Below are 17,037 nucleotides of genomic sequence, written 5' to 3' on the forward strand. Positions count from 1 at the left end.
AGAATACTGGAGTGGGTTGCCATTTCCTTCTCCAGGGGATCCTCTCTACTCAGGGATCGAACCCGCATCTTCTGTATTGGCAGGTGGGTTCACTGGCATGCACAGAGATTGAGTCCAAGGTCCCTGTTGACAGCCTTCTGCCCAGAGTGGCTTTTGGGAAGTTCCTTCCCTTCTAGTCACCAAGGTGTCCTGATGCTGCCTTTCAGATCAAGTAGAGGTGGAGCCACTGTTTGGTGTGTGACATGTCCATCTTCTAAGCTTAAAACTCAAAGCTCATGGGAAACTTAGAAGAAGAGAACGGCAAACTCTGGGGTACCTTATATGTTGTCTCTTGGAGAGGTCCCTGCAAGACTGAGCCCCAGGTACAGGAGTAACCTGCTCACTAACATATCCTATAAAGACTTTCTTCCTTTTCGGTCTCACCTCCCTTTCCAGGCACCCCTTGTACCTACCCTTCTAAGAGTCAAAGAATAGTAGTCATTTATTATTCCCATAGTTACTTTCTGAAAAGGTAAAGATGCATTTCCCTTGCATCTCCTGCATTGGAAGGTGGATTCTTTATTGCTGAGCCACCAGGGGAAAATCGTGTATATCCTGCCACAATTTAAAAAGAAAAGGTAACCTGGTAATGAGAAATTGGTTTAGGTGCTGCTCTATGTCACAGCCAACTGGTCAACACCAACTGGCTGTATTGCAATATGACCTGGATGATGATCACCCAGAGTTAGTGCAGACCCCACACTGTATGGGCTCAGTCCCAGCAGACTACCCCAACTCCAGACCTCAACCACAAGTGGGGTTCCCAAGCCATGTGCACTTCTGACTGATTGGTTACAAATTTGGGGTGCCCACAATTCTCTCAGGTTCAAAACTGTCTAAAATAACTCATAGATGCCCTAAAAACATTATAAACATACTTGCAATTACAGTTTCATTATAAAAGATGCACAGAGGGTGAGATTAGGAGAGCTTCCTGGCTCTCTCCCTGAGAATCAGAACAGGAATCAGGTTGCCACCCAGGAATCACTGTTCCATCAGGAGTGATGAAATTTTCCGCCAAGTGATTGAACTTGGCGGTCTCAATATGGCTAGTTTAAAGTCACAGCCCTCTGGGGATCTGAGGTGGGGAAAGATAAATTAGGAGTTTGGGATTCACACAGATCAGATCAGAACAGATCAGTTGCTCAGTTGTGTCCGACTCTTTGCAACCCCATGAATCGCAGCACGCCAGGCCTCCCTGTCCATCACCATCTCCCGGAGTTCACTCAAACACACTGCTATATATAAAATAGGTAAATAAGAAGGGCCTACTTTACAGCACAGAGAACTCTACTCGGTATTTATAATGGAAAAGAACCTGAAAAAAATACATATGTACAGTTGAAAATATATGTATAATTTAACACAACATGGTAAATTAACTACATACTTCGATAAAATAAAATCACAATGCTGTAAATCTTCTATCTATACCTTATTCATAGGTCTTTCTGGTGACCGGCCTAGCCTGGTTTGAGTAATCTCATTAGCATTAGCAAACACACACCCATCCTTTAGAAATTTATGGATGTTTCTGAAATGCTGTTAGGAGTTGCGAAAACATCTGCATATATTCTTTATTATTAGCACTAAAGGAATTTACTTGATACATTGTCATCACTGGTGACTGACATTGCAGGGCAGACAGCCAGAGACAGAAGCTGTCTTCCCTGGGTGCTGCTGGCCTCCGTGACATGTGGCAGCCGGCAGTGGTCAGAGGCAGGCCGGGGCCCAGGGCCAGAGTTGGCATAGGGTCCCGACTGCTCATCTTCTCAGGTACAGCCTCTCCCCACCCTCCTCCTTCAGCCCAGCTCCCCAGCCGGCCCTCACATCTCTCTCTCCTGCAGCTCTCTTCCTCCTGCTGTTCCCATGCCTGCAAGGCTGGCCCCATGCCTCCAAAGGTGAGCAGGGGTGTTGTGGGCAGGGAAGCCCGGCTCCTTTGGGGTGGCCGGGCAGGTGGGGAGGGGCCCAGCTTCTACCTCGGTGCTCCTGCTCAGCTGAAATGCCAGCCTGAGCGCAAAATTCTGACACACTTTCCACCCTCGGGGTCTGGGGTTGCCTCTGGGAGGATCCCCTCTGCCAGTCCCCTGTGCTGGGGGGCAGGGGTCTTCCCAGGAGGGAGGAGAAATGGGGCTTGGAGGGAGATAGGGAGGGGCCAGCTGAGTCAAGTAATTGTAACTGTGCTGTGCTCAGTCGTGTCCGACTCTTTGCAACCCCCTGGACTGCAGCCCACCAGGCCTCTCTGTCCATGGGATTCTCCAGGCAAGAATACTGGAGTGGGTTGCCATGCCCTCCTCCAGGGCATCTTCCCAACCCAGGGATGGAACTCCTCTCCTGCATCTCCTGCACTGGCGGGTAGGTTCTTTACTGATGTCCCACCTGGGAAGCCCAGATGAGTCATGGTCAAAAGTCCCTTTCTACAAGAAGCTCAGCTGGGGAAGCTTCTCTATCATCACTGTCCGACAGCCACTTTCACTCTGGTAACACCCCCAAGAAGCAGACAATCCCATTTTAGGGATGGGGAAAGTGTGGCTCAGAAGGGTGAAGTTAATTGCATGAGGTGAGGGGGAAAAACGGGGCTTAAACCTTGACCTGGCAAGTCCTCTTTCCTCTACTTAAAAAAAAAACAACTTATTTTTTCATTTTCGCTGGGTCTTAGTCACTGCACATGGAATCTAGTTCCCTGACCAGGGATCCCTGACCACCCAGGCTCCCTGCATTGTGAGCATGCAGTTTAAGTCACTGGACTGCTAGGGAAGTCTTCCTCACTGTCCCATTCTCTTTCTGGAAACTGAGGGAGGCTGATCAGTACTTTTTTTTTAATGACCACTGGCTGTATGCACTTTTTTGCTGTGACAGGGCACCCAAGGTGAGTGGCTGTAACTCTGCCCACAGAGGGCCAGAGAACTCAGCAGAGAAGCCACGCCCCTGGGCCAGGAGGAAGGCAGATGGAGGTAGCGAGAGGAAAGGGGGCACGTGTACTCTGGGGACAGAGGTGACCTGGACATTGGACCTCAGTGCTGTGTAAGGGATAAATGGATGCAGGGAAACTCAGATCAAAACCACAAGGAGATACCACTTCCCACCCACAAAGGAATGGCTATAATCAGAGACTCAGACATCATGGACTGGCAAGGATGTGGGGAAATCAGCACTCATATACTGCTGGTGGAGATGAAATGGGGCAGTGTCCAGAAGAGACAGCAAGTAGACTGGTGGTGGTTGCCCGAGGCTGGGGCGTGTGGGGAAGTGGGCAGAAGACAGCAGCGACTGCTGATGGACACGGGGTTTCCTTTTAGGGTGATTGAACATCTTCTAAAATCAATCGTGGTAGTGATTGCACAACTCTGAAAATATACTAAAAACCATGTACGCTTGAAATGGGTGAATTGTATGATATGCGAATTCTACCTTTTAAAAAAAATTTTTTTTTTTAATTTATCTATTTGGCTCTGCTGGTTCTTAGTTGCTGTAGGTGGGATCTTCATTGTCAAATGTTGTGCATGGGGGATCTTTTAGTTCGAGTATGTGGGATCTTTTTTAGTTATGGCCACTTAAACTCAGTTGCAGCCTGTGGGATTTAGTTCCCTGATCAGGGATTGAACCCCAGCTCCCTGCACTTAGAGCTTGGAGTCTCAGCCACTGAACCACCAGAGAAGTCCCTGAATTCTATCTCTCTGTTGTTGCTGTTGTCAGTTCCTCTCTTTTTTAGTATTTACTAATGTATTTGGCTGTCCGGGTCCTAGCTGTGGCACATGGGCTCTTTGATCTGCTGCTGCAGCGTGCAGAATGGCTTAGTTGTGGCCTGTGGGATCTAGTTCCCTGTTTTGTTGTTTAGTCGCTCAGTTGTGTCCGACTCTTTGTGACCCCACGGACCGTAGCCTGCCAGGCTCCTCTGTCCATGGGATTTTCCAGGCCAGATTGTTGCAGAGGGTTGCCATTTCCTTCTCCAGGGGATCCTCCCAACCCAGGGATCGAACCTGCATCTCCATGTCTCCTGCATCGCAGACAGATTCTTTTACTGCTGAGCCACCGGGGAAGCCCTAATAGTCCCCAGACCAGGGATCAAACCTGGGTCCCCTACACTGGGACCTCGGAGTCCTAGCCACTAGACCACCAGTGAAGTCTGCTGGATTCTATCTTAATAAAGGTATTCGAGAGAAAAAACACAAGGGAAGAGGGAACTCCTTGGTGGTCCAGTAGTTAGGACTCCATGCTTTCACTGCCAACGTCTGGAGAGCAAGCCAAAAAACCACACAAAAGACAAAAAACATCCCCCACCCCCAGAAATGAATGGATGTGAGGGCAGGGCCCCTGCGCCCAGGCCCTCCCGCTGAGCCGAGTCTGGCCCACAGGCGAGGTGCTGGTCGTGAGAAAGGAGCGCTGGCGGCTCTGCGGCAGCGTGGCATTGGACCCCACGGACCAGAAGTGGAGCTGCTGCAGAGGCTTCTACCCCTTCCACCGCCCTACGCAGAGGTGCTGCCAAACCTGGGGGAAGTTCCTGGTCATCCCCATGGACCCAGAAAAGTCAGAGGCTGAAGACTGCAGGATGTACACCCATAAAGCTCTAGGTAGGTCCTGCCCCCGCTGGTAGCCTCTCTGTCTGCTCTGGGGGTCACAGAGACCCTTTTCTCTCTCCTTCTTTCCCAGGAGCTCTGCCCTCCTCCTAGGGGCTTGTCTGCTACCAGACAAGGGGTCTGTGCCAAGAAGTTAGTTGCGTTCCAGCTCCCTACTGTGTGACCTCAGACAAGTGTTCTGCCCTCTCTGGGCCCAGTCTACCTGTCATCAGAGTAAGGGCATGCACAAGAACTTCTCTTCCAAACAGAGTCAGGGGCGGGGCCTTTCAAAGTCGTTGGAAGTGACATCAGGGGCAGTCCCTCTTGTGTTCTGCCCTTCTCTGAGCCCCTCCCAGTCCCGGGTCCCAGATCCCCCTGTGTGTGTGTGTGTGCACGTGTGTGCACACGCATGTGTGATGGGAAGTCCCCTGGGTATCTCACAAGAATGGCTTGACTCCAAACACAGGCAGGGGTAGGGGCTCCTGGTTTTTGGAAGTCACCACCAGGTGGAAATCACCTGAGCGCCACTACACTGCAGTGGGGCCTGCTGCCTCCCTGGAGGGTCCCACAGACACTTCCAAGGTCACAGGCCCTGTCTCTGAACTGGGCTGGTGGTGACCTGGGTGTTTGTTTTTCTCTTCTCCATGTATTACAGAATAAAACAAAGACTGATGATTAGATCTGTGTGCATTCTCAAGCAAACATGTCCTTGACAGAACAAGCCTGATACTGATGGGCACACATTCTGATCTGGCTTTGATGAAAAGCAAATCATCGTGTTAACTGGCTAGAAGTGCAGGACATTCTTCTTTTCCTTCTGGCTGATTACATTTCACGAACAGGTGTTACAGAACAGGAACAACAAGAGCAATCTCCCTTCTTGGGATCGGAACCTCTATGGATCCAAGTGAACTTCTCCCAGGGGCATGAGCCCCACCGGCCCTGTGAGAGGAGGTCCTCTGGGAATCGGGCACCAACCCGCAGTCACGTGTAGTATTCTGTGTTGCAGGACAGCCTGTCCACCTGCCTTCTGAGTCACACATGGGAAGGGAGGCAAAAACCTTGACACCAACTCGATGCTTCGAGTGTGACTCACCACGCCCAGGACCTTAGGTCTCACTGCAAGATCACACCAGGTAACTCATGGCACAGAGGCTGAGCTTAAATATACAGCAAAAACATGATGGGTGAGGGTCTGCCCCTGAGTGTGGACAGCTCAAATGAGCCATGGATATCAGTGGTCTTGGTCTCCTGCTCACCTGGAAAGTTGGGGAATGATGGGGCCATGATACATCCCTCCGCCCCCAGACCCCCTCTCTCCACTTTTGGCTGCCCTTCTCTGCTCCTGGAAGCTCAGTGCCTCTCCTCCGCTTCTGGTGAACACTGACTTTGGGCAGTGCCCTCAAGAGAGGACGGGATAGGGACCTCCCTGGTGGGCCAGTGGCTAAGACTTTGCCTTCCAGTGCAGGGGGGTGGGTTCAATCCCTGGCCGGGGAGCTAAAATGGACTCACGTGACTTGGGCCGAAAAATCAAAACATAAAACAGAAGCAATATTGTAATAAAACTTTAAAAATGGTCCACATCAAAAAAGCTTTAAAATAAAAAATAAAAACAAGGCCGGGACAGGAGAAGGTGGAGGTGGGGCCTGTCTCCCCAGTCCCCTCTGTGGCTGGGCTGCAAGCTCTTACATCTGCCCATCTGGGTCCTGCTTCTGGTGCCCCCCCCCACCTTTTTAAAGACATTTACAAATACTTATTTATTTTGGAGAAGGAAATGGCAACCCAGTCCAGTATTCTTGCCTGGAGAATCCCATGGGCAGCCTGGAGGGCTACAGCCCATGGGATTGCAGAGTCGGCACGACTGAAGAGACTTAGCATGCACGCATTTATTTATTTCTTAAGGCGGGGTCTTCATTGCTGCAGCAGTCTTTCTCCAGCTGCCGTGCACGAGCCTCTCATCGCGGTGGCTTCTCTTGTTTCAGGACGTGGGCTCTAGGCATGTGGGCTCAGTAGTTGTGGTGCAAGTACATAGTTGCTCCGGAGCATGTGAGATCTTAGTGCCCGGACTAGGGATCAAACCTGTGTCCCCTGCATTGGCAAGTGGGTTCTTAACCACTGGAGCACCAGGGAAGTCCTCCTGGTGCCCGTCTGACATCTCCGGACAGTGTCCAGTCCCCAGGGACCTTAGCCCGCTGCTGGATCCCTCACCATACCAGCCCACACTTCGGTCCTGCACGGGCTTGAATAAACAAAACCAACGAACACACATGCAGGAAAAACTCGCACAGTTCCCAGGAGCTCTCCGGGGCCACTGAGGTCCTGCACAAATCTGCCAGCTCAAGCTCATCTCGCCCCCACCCTGCTCCAGCCGCTCTCACCGCTCCCTGCAGCCACCGGATACTTGCGCAAGCTGTGCCCTTTACTAGATCATCCTTCCCTCCCACACTGCTGCTAGTGCATAACAGAGGCTCACAGATCCTCCACCCTCACCTGGCCAAGGGGACCTGACGCTTTCTCCTCCAAGACTCCTTCTCGGTCACTTAACATACAGATACAGAGCATTTTATAGGATGATTCCCACTTATATTAATACATATGTGTATATCTACCAATATACATGGGGCGGCTTCCCAGGTGGCCCGAGCGGTAAAGAACCTGCCTGCCAATGCAGCAGACCTAAGAGACAGGGATTCTATCCCTGGGTTGGGAAGATCCCCTGGAGGAAGGCATGGCAACCCACCCCAGTATTCTTGCCTGGAGAATCCCAGGGACAGAGGAGCCTGGTGGGCTACAGTCCATAGGGTCACACAGAGTCGGACACGACTGAAGAGACTTAGCACACACCAATATATACACAATGCATAACTTTTTTTCTGTACACACATGTGTGTGTGTGCATTTAGGATCATGAAATACAGCTAAAAGTTAACAATGATCATCTCCGGGTAGTGGGATTACAGATGATTTTTTTCATTTCATTGTTTTTCAGTTTTCACTGCTGTTTCTATACTGAACCTGTTGTCTCCTAAATATGATTGGGAAATAACGTGATTGGAGTGAAATTCCTTTCTGTACTGACACCTTCAACTCCAGACCACCCAGTGCCCTCAGCTCGCAAGTCACGAAAGGCCATACTCTCCTTTCCAAGGCCCCAAGCCTTGTGTGATCCAGTCTCCCGCCTCTCGTCCCACCCGCTAAGGTCCATGACTAAGCCATGGAGTCATCCCTTCTCACTCTCACCTTTGGGCCTCTGCACATGCTGTTCTCTTTGCACCTGGACTTCACCCCGTCTACGTTTTCCCTTTGTTGATAAGAATCTGTATCCTTTCACTGTAAGGCTATGTCGGCTTATTATGTAGCAAATAAATCATCAGGTCTGAGGGTGGTTTGGAGGACCCATGACACAGGGAGATTCAGGGATTCAGTGATATGACTCTTGTAAAATCCTCGCAGTGCCTGGAACCTAAGAAATGCGAACTGGAAGAGATTATGTTCTTCTGTATCTCAGTTTCCTTCTCTGTAAAATGAAGGTTATTACCATTCTGCACCCTTAGGGTGGGGATGCTTCTAACCTGGGGCAAGGACGATCTTCCCAGACAAGGGAGGAAAAGTAAGAGCCATAAAGGAAAAGATGGGAAAACCTGTTTATTAAAGTTGAAAAACTTTTTGTAAAAGGACAGAAGACCTCACAAACAAGCACCAAGGATGAGCAAAGCAAATATTCTTTTTGGGGGCGGGGAGTGGGGAGCTGTGCCCATGTGGCTTACGGGATCTTAGTTCCCTGACCAGGGATTGAACCCAGGCCCTCGGCAGTGAGAGTACGGGGTTCTAAGTACTGGACCACCAGGCAATTTTACAACACAGGCATTTCTCATAGAATTGAAAGGTCCGATAAACAGCTGAAAATGAATATGCTGAGACCACAGCCCCATGTCAGCCTTCTCACTCCAAGGCTCTAAAGAGGTTTGCCAAAAAGTATCCCCATCTCGGGCTTCCCTGGTGGCTCAGAGGTAAAGAATCCGCCTGCCAATGCAGAAGACATTCGATCCCTGGTTCAGAAGATCCCACACGCCTGGGAATAACTAACCCTGTGTACAACTACTATGCCTGTGCTCTAGAACCCTGAAGCCCACACACCTAAAGCCTGTGCTCCGCAACAAGAGAGGCCACCGCAATGAGAAGCCCACACACTGCAATTAGGAAGTCCCGGCTCCACGCAACTAGAGACAAAGCCCTCGCGGCAATGAAGACCCAGCACAGCCATAAACAAACAAATGAATTATTTTTTTTAATGTCCCCATCTCAAATGAAGGGGCAGTATGCAAATTCTGTGTAGAGCACTTAGAAATCATAACAGAACAGCCTAAAAAAGGGGGATGTGGTATATTAAATAGTGGGTCCCAATCCCCGGATCTTGTGAATCTTACTTTATGTGGCAAAAAGGACTTTGCAGATGTGAAGGAGTTAAGGATTTGAGATGGGGAATGATCCAAGATTATCCAGGTGGGCCCTAAACGCAACCCAAAGGGTCCCTGTGTGAGGGAGGCAGGGGGAGATTTGATCACTGGAGTAGGAGGAAGGGATGAACACACCCAAGTCCCTAGAACATGTGACCGTTGCCTTATTTGGCAAAAGGATCTTTACAGATGTGATTAAGGTTAAGAATTTCGAGGTGGTGTCATCTCAGCTTACCCAGATGGGCCCTAAATCCAGTGACAAGTGTCCTTATATGAGAGGGAAGAGGAAAAGAAAACACAGACATACAGGGGAGGGGGCTATGTGAAGGAGGGAGAGAGTGGATTGACGCTGCAATGAGGCAAGGAAAGCCTGGAGCCACCGGAAGCTGGAAGAGGTGAGGAACCGGCTCTCCCCTCAAGCCTTTGGAGGGAGCACAGCCCTGCCAACATTCCAGCCCAGTGATATTGATCTGGGTTTTCTGGCCTCGGGAATTGTTAAGAGAATAAATGTGTGCTTCTGTTTTGAACTTTTTGTATTGGGGTATAGCCGATGAACAATGTTGTGGTAGTTTCGGGTGGACAGAAAAGGGACTCAGCCATACATATACATGTATCCATTCTCCCCCAAAGCCCTTTCCCATTCGGGCTGGCACAGAACATTGAGCAGAATTCCATGTGCCATACAACAGGTCCTTGTTGGTTATCCATTTTGAATATAGCCGTGTGTGCATGACCACCCCAAAGTCCCTAACTGTCCCTGAACAACCATAAGTGTGTTTTCTAAGTCTGTGAGCCTCTTTCTGTTTTGTCAGATCTAAACGTGTATTCTTTTAAGCCACCAAGTTTGCGGTAATTGGTTACAACCACCACAGGAAACTGTTATGACTGACTGATGACTTGAACAGATCTAATTATTATCAAATAATGGTATTAACAGATGCAATTATTATCTTTGCCAAAGAAGATGATGAGCATGGCCAATAAACACATATAAAGATGCTCAACATCTTACCTCATGAGAGAAAGACAAATTAAAACCACAATAATAACACGAGGAGCTCAGCTTCGTACCCTGTGATGACCTAGAGGGATGGGATGGCGGGTGGGATGGGAGGGAGGCTCAGGAGGGAGGGGATATATGTATACTTATAGCTGATTCATTATGCTGTATAGCAGAAACTAACACAACATTGTAAAGCAGGTATCCTCCAATTAAAAAACATTAAATTAAAAAAAAAAAAAACCAAACAGAGGAACTTCCCTGGTGGTCTAGTGGTTGAGAAATCTGCCTTGCAATGCAGGGGACACGGGATCGATCCCTGGCTGGGGAAGATTCCACATGCTGTGGAGTGACTGACTAAGCCCTTGGGCTACGACTAGAGAAAGCTCACATTTCACAGTGAAACCTTAGCGCAGCCAAAAAAAAAAAAGAAAGAAAGAAAGAAAAGGGAAACATGTAATGGGAAAAAAAATGGCCCAAGGTTAGAAACAGAGTTTTGAAAATCTGGAAAAAATTAACTGCTCAATAAAATGTGAGCTAGTAAAGACATGACTACTCTTTCACCACAGACTACTAAACAAGCTATCAAAATACCCGTGTCCAGTTGAGGAATTACCTTCTCTCCAGCAACATAGAGGAAAGCCACAAGAAGTCTCTGGAAAATCCAGGCCCTCCACACCCCCAGCAAAATGAAGTAAGCTTGTCCTGTCTTTAATTGAGAGGCCAGAGTTACTCGGGATGAGCCATCAGACAGACTGTGGGAGCGGATTAACTTCCTGTGGCTCCCGTAACACATTACTATAAACTGGATGGCTTAAAACAACAGAAGATAACAAAACAAAACAAAACAACAACCACCCAGAAACTTACTCTCTCACAGTTCTGAGGGACAGAAGTTCAAAATCAGCATCACCGGCCCCAAAATCAAGCTGTGAGTGGGATCCACTCACTCTTAAAGCCTGAGGGGAGAATCTGTTCTTTTTTTGTTTGTTTTCATCATACTCTGAGGCACAGTTGTTCAATGTCCTGGTCATCTATCACCTGTTCATCAAGTCTGCATCTCCATTAAAATAAATGAGGAAACTGGGGTTCTGAGAATAACCTTCTCTGGGCCACACAGGAAAAGGGCTAGCGTCAGAATGTGTTTCTCTTGCCTCACGGTGCAATGTTCACGCCACTACTGCCGCACCATGCTTTGAGATCAGCTCCCCAGATGTTAATTATAAAATAGCCCAGTGTTCATAAACAGTAAAATCCCGACTGCTTTTTTAAAAGTTCATGTTAAATATATCAATTTAAATATTTTCATCTCAAAGACCATGACAATTGTTCATGGAAGATCCAAACAGAAACTTCCTTTGGTATGAGTGAGTGAAGTCGCTCAGTCGTGTCCGACTCTTTGCGACCCCATACTGTAGCCTACCAGGCTCCTCCGTCCATGGGATTTTCCAGGCAAGAGTATTAGAGTGGGTTGCCTGACCCTTGATAAATACAGAAGGTCTTTCATGTGACTTGTCAACCCTAATGAAAATTATAATAATCATTTTTTTAATTGGTTCAGTAAGAACCTTTTTATTTAATTTATTTATTTATTGGCCCTGCCAGACAGCTCCCAAAATCTTAGTTCCCTGACCGGGGATTGAACCCACGCACCCTGCGGTAGAAGCCTAGAGGCTTCACCACTGGACAACCAGGGAATTCCCCATAGTCAAATTTTTATTCTACGTTAGAGAGATGCTGAATTTAAGGACACAGACTTTATATAATAAATATTTTGTGACATGCACATGAGAAAATTCAGCTAGGTGAAGGAATGTTTTCAGATGTCTTTCAGATTTAATGTTGTTCAGTCACTTAGTCGCTAAGTCATGTCCAACTCTTTTGAGACCCCATGGACTGTACCCGCCGGGCTCCTCCATCCATGGGATTTCCCAGGCAAGAATACTGAGGTGGGTTGCCATTTCCTTCTCCAGGGGATCTTCCCAACCCAGGGATCAAACCCACATTGGCAGGCAGGTTCTTTACCACTGAGTCACCTGGAAAGCCCAGAATACTGCTGTGCGGCTAGCCAAAGGGGAGAATCTATTCTCTGCCTCTTCTGGCTTCCAATGACAACTTCATTCCTTGGCTTGTGCCTTCATCACTTCAGTCTCTGCCTCCATCTTCACATCACCTTCTTCTCTGGGTGTGCAACCTCCCTCTGACTGTCTCTTATGAGCACACCGTAAAATCTCTTTCTCACAGTGTCTTTAATTTGATCGTGTCTGCAAACATTTTTATGGGATGAGATCACATTCGTGGAATGTGGGGACTGGGTCCGAGGCTCTTTGGGGGCCACCGCTTGTCCACTGTAGGGTGGGAGGGCCTGGAGGCTACAGGTTGGCTGGGGTTTGACCAGGTACATTGTGAAACTCATGGATTCACTGACTCAGCAAATGCAGGAGTGTTGGTGGGTGACAGAGGTCTCATATCACACAAGACTGTGGAGACAGTAAAAAGATGAGTGCTGCAGTGGATCAGGGTAGGAGAGGGACCAATGAATAAGTAGAGCACAGGGGGGAATTTTAGGGCAGTGAAACCATTCTGTATTTCATAATGGTGGATGTCATTATAAATTTGTCCGAACCCATAGAATATACAATACCAAGAGTGAACCCTAATGTAAACTATGGACTTTGGTGATATATCAATATTGATCCCTCAATTGTAACAAATATACTATAGCAAGATGTTGATAATAGGGGCAATTATACGTGTATGGGGGGAGAGGATATGTGGGAATTCTACATATTTTTAAAATACCTTTTATTTATGTATTTGGCTGTGAAGGGTCTCAGTTGCATCATGTGGGCTCTTCATTATGCCTGGCAGGCTTCTCTCTAGTTGTGGTGTGGGGGCTTATTGCCACCAGGCAAGTCAGATCCTTGACCCCGCATCCTGAGTTACAACCTAGATTCTTAACCACTGCGCCACCAGCCAAGCCCTTTCTGTACTTTCTGCTCAATTTTCCTGTAAGCCTTCTTGTTGTTTAGTCACCAGGTTATGTCTGACTCTCTTGCACCTCCATGAGCCCATCAGGCTCCTCTGTCCATGGGATTCTCCAGGCAAGAATACTAGAGTGGGTTGCCATGCCCTTCTCCAGGGGATCTTCCCAACCCAGGCCATCGAACCCTTGTTTCCTGAATTGGCAGGCAGATTCTTTACCACTGAGCCACCTGGGAAGCCCTTCTGTAAGCCTAAAACTTCTCAAAAAATAAAGTCTATTAATTTTGGAAAATGTATATCAAGGAACAGAGGTACTCAGATAAGTCTGAAAACAAGGACGAGGCTACCAGTTTGCCTTGAAGAGACCAAAAAATATATTCAAGCTCTTGGCATTCAGAAGACCTGGTGTTGGTGCGGGACGGACAAAGGTTGACAGAACAGGATCAAGAAGGAGGTACCTGTGTCTGGGAACTCAGCGGACGCTGCTGTCCAGAATCAGATGAGGCGGGAAAGGATGCGCCATTCCACGCACTCTGAGACGCCAGCCCTCATACGTCTGGAAACTGAAGATCGCAGACCGCACCCAACCTTACACTCACCAGAAACCAAAACGCAACGCAACACAAGTTCAGTGAACGACAAGCACAAAGGCAACATCAACACAAATACGAGAAGAAGGGAGACGGTGAAGATATAAACTCTTAGGGTAGAGAAGCCCTTCTCAAATAAACACAGAAACAAACAATCACAACAAGTGCCTGAAAGGAAAAAGTCTCATAGATTTGGTTACTTTAAAACAAAAAAACTTCAGCAGGACAAAACACACCAGAAATGAACATTAATTCACAGACAATGAAAACAGGCATCTTTCAAAAGCAGTATAAATGTCCAATAAGCGGCGGAAAAGATGTTCATCCTACGGGTTAAAACAAGAAAGTGCGAATTAAAAGAATAATGAAATTCCACTGTGCACTTGTGTGGGTTGAAAATTTTTTTAGTTTGATCCTTGCAAGTGTCGACAGTTCCTCCGACACCTCACTGAGATTTTTGGGGGCATTCCTTTTTTGGCCGTGCCACGCAGCTTGCAAGATCTTAAGTTTCCCAAACAGGGATCGAACCCATGCCCCCTGCAGTGGAAGCGCAGAGTGCTAACTACTGGACCACCAGGGAAGTCCCTACGAGGCATTTTTAGATTAACTATAAATATCTTTGGCTTCCCTGCTCGCTCAGTCGGTAAAGAATCCACCAGCAACGTGGGAGACCTGGGTTCGATCCCTGGGTTGGGAAAATCCCCTGGAGGAGGGCATGGCAACCCACTCCAGTATTCTTGCCTGGAGAATTCCATGGAGAAGGGAGCCTGGCAGGCTACAGTCCATGGGGTCGCAAAGAGTCAGACACGCCTGAGTGACTGAGCACACAGCCCAGCATAAATGTCTTTAAGGGTATTTGCTTCTTTCAGCTCTGGGCATCTTCCTGAGGAAACGCTCATGCTGGCCACAGAGGCATGGGCACAGCCCTGACTGTCACAAGAGGGAAGAGAGGGACAGCACCCGTGCCCACAAAGGGAGATCTTTAGTAGACGTGTTGTGGCCAGACCACTCCCAAAAGGGTTCTAGCCAACGTGTTCCCCCCACCACCACCAGAAACAAGAATCCTTTTAGGGAGGGAACTTTGGTCTCTCTGAAGTGGCCAAACTTAAGGAAGAGACTGCAATTTCCAAATATAAATATTGAGGTACAGGGATGTGACCCCTGAGTGAGACAGCCCACTGCGCTCATGCACCCCCCAAACCAGGTCCATATGAGCCCTGACTTGGTGGAGGCGCTTCTGGGGAGCCTGGCCTGACCACTGCTATTCCAGGGGTGAGGAGAGCCCTAAGGCCAGAGTCCCAAGTCCAAGCCCGCCACCTCCAGTTGCCTCCTTCCTCCAGGGTGTCCCAAATGGACCCCAGGAGCGTCCCCTGATGGAGGCACGCTGGAGATAAACAATGTCAGTTACACAGTGTGAGGAGAGCACCCAGGACCAGCCCCCACCAGCTACAATTCAGAAAAACCAAAGCCTGCCAGAGGGCACCCAGATCTGAGACGACCATGGGGTGGGGAATGGGAATGCTATCCACATCTCCTCACACTGGTTCTCCTGCAGCCTCAGCCCCTCAGCACCAACGTGTTCCTTCTCGGTACACATAGCAAAAACCTCGAAGCCATCAGTGACTCACCATCTCCCATCCCTGAGCACATTCTGTCTGCTCTACCTTTGAAATATTAATCTGCCCAGAATCCCACTTCTCCCTACCCCCACTGTCTCCACGGCCTGGACAATCACAGTCGCCTCTTCACTGGGCTGGTGGCTTCCAGTTTTGCCCCGCGCTCATAATGTGTACTGGGCTCCTGTTAAAACTAAGCCAGCTCACATCCTCCTCCACTCAGAGCCCTCCCTTGGCTCCTGCTCACCCCACAGTAAAAGCCAAAGTCTTCACCATGGCCCAAGGCAGCCTGCTTTATGGAGGTTAGTGTAATGCATACCTATGTGTATGCTTTCCTTAAAAAAAAAAAAGTAAATAGAAAGTAACAGAGTTCATCACACACCAGTAAGGGCAATTATTGTTTAGCAAAATTTTGTTCTAACAAGGTATGTATGATATTAACATTGTTGTCATCCCATCACCCAGTCATGTCCAGCTCTTTGCGACCCCATGGACTGCAGCATGCCAGGCCTCCCTGTCCATCACCATCTCCCAAAGTTTGCTCAAGCTTCACATCCATTGCTTCGGAGATACCATCCAGCCATCTCATCCTCTTACGCCCTCTTCTCTTTCTGCTCTCAATCTTTCCCAGCATCAGGGACTTTTCCAATGAGTCAGCTGTTCCCATCAGATGACCAAAATACTGGAGTTTCAGCTTAAGCATCAGTCCTTTCAATGAATATCCAAGGTTGATTTCCCTTAAGATTGACTGGTTTGATCTCCTTGCTGTCCAAGGGACTCTCAGGAGTCTTCTCCAGCACCACAGTTCAAAAGCAGTTAATTCTTCAGCACTCCACCTTATATAACACATATTAACATACATGTGTTTTATGATACGATGGATTTTATGTTTATGATACATATTAGGTATATGATACATATTTATCTGTAGTTTTTCTAAATGCAACACAATAAAACAGGAGATATCAGACTACATAGCACATATTAAGGGTAAATTACTGAAATGTTCATTGCAATGATAAATTTTACATACACACAACACACACAACATATATGATGTTATGTGACATATAACATAAAATGTTTTTATATTCCATTATATACTATGTCACATAATGCAGGAATTACACAATGTATATCCAACATGGAGGATGAGTTGTGAATTATTATACATATATATGGTGGATCATATAAAACATAGGTCTTATTTCACCTTGCCACTGTAGATTGAGATGGAGACTTTGCAATTGGAGAACGGCAGGGTTATTGAGGCATCTCCAGGAAGTAGCTCCCATGGGTGGGAACTGGAGGAGTGATGGATGCAGGCCCAGGCAGGGGGGCGTAAGAGCTGACCTGATGGGTGTGTCGGAGCTGGTTGGCCCCTCCAGAGTTGTGCCAACTGAGGCAAGGGGGCCAGCCTTTGTCCTCTGGAGCCCTTTGCCCGTCCTTCTTTCCTTGCTTAATCTGTTCCAGGGGTCAGTAAACTCTTTTTATGTAAAGGGCCAAATAGTAAATATTTGCATCTTTGAAGGCAAAATGGTATTTTTCACAAATGACTCAACTCTGTCATTGCCGTGCAAAAGCAGCCATAAAAAGACATAAACAAATGAGCGTGGCTGGATTCCAATAAATCTTTATTCCCAAAGACAGGCAGCGCCAGGCCCTTAGACCACTGACCCCAGCCCTGTTCTCATAGCAGAGCCTCTTGCAGGTCCGGAAAGAGGCAGACCCCCCCACCGTTGCAGGGCCTGCTAACCCTTTCTCACTCTGGCGACTGCCAACAGGGCTCCTTGC

General features: G+C 48.1%; 1 protein-coding gene and 1 long non-coding RNA gene across 2 annotated transcripts in view; one reads left to right on the top strand and one right to left on the bottom strand.

Annotated features, from left to right (window-relative positions):
- Nucleotides 1–17,037, bottom strand: part of OPA3 (outer mitochondrial membrane lipid metabolism regulator OPA3) — a 67,443-nt gene that overhangs the window by 11,427 nt on the left and 38,979 nt on the right. The gene's annotated exons all lie outside the window — the stretch shown is intronic.
- On the top strand, nucleotides 1,513–7,810 carry LOC123465150. Its single transcript, XR_006640270.1, has 4 exons — nucleotides 1,513–1,940; nucleotides 4,395–4,610; nucleotides 5,605–5,731; nucleotides 7,585–7,810. It is a non-coding gene; the product is annotated as an uncharacterized LOC123465150 (long non-coding RNA).

The sequence above is a fragment of the Bubalus bubalis genome, chromosome 18 (genome assembly GCF_019923935.1).
Source record: "Bubalus bubalis isolate 160015118507 breed Murrah chromosome 18, NDDB_SH_1, whole genome shotgun sequence".
Classification (NCBI taxonomy): domain Eukaryota; kingdom Metazoa; phylum Chordata; class Mammalia; order Artiodactyla; family Bovidae; genus Bubalus; species Bubalus bubalis.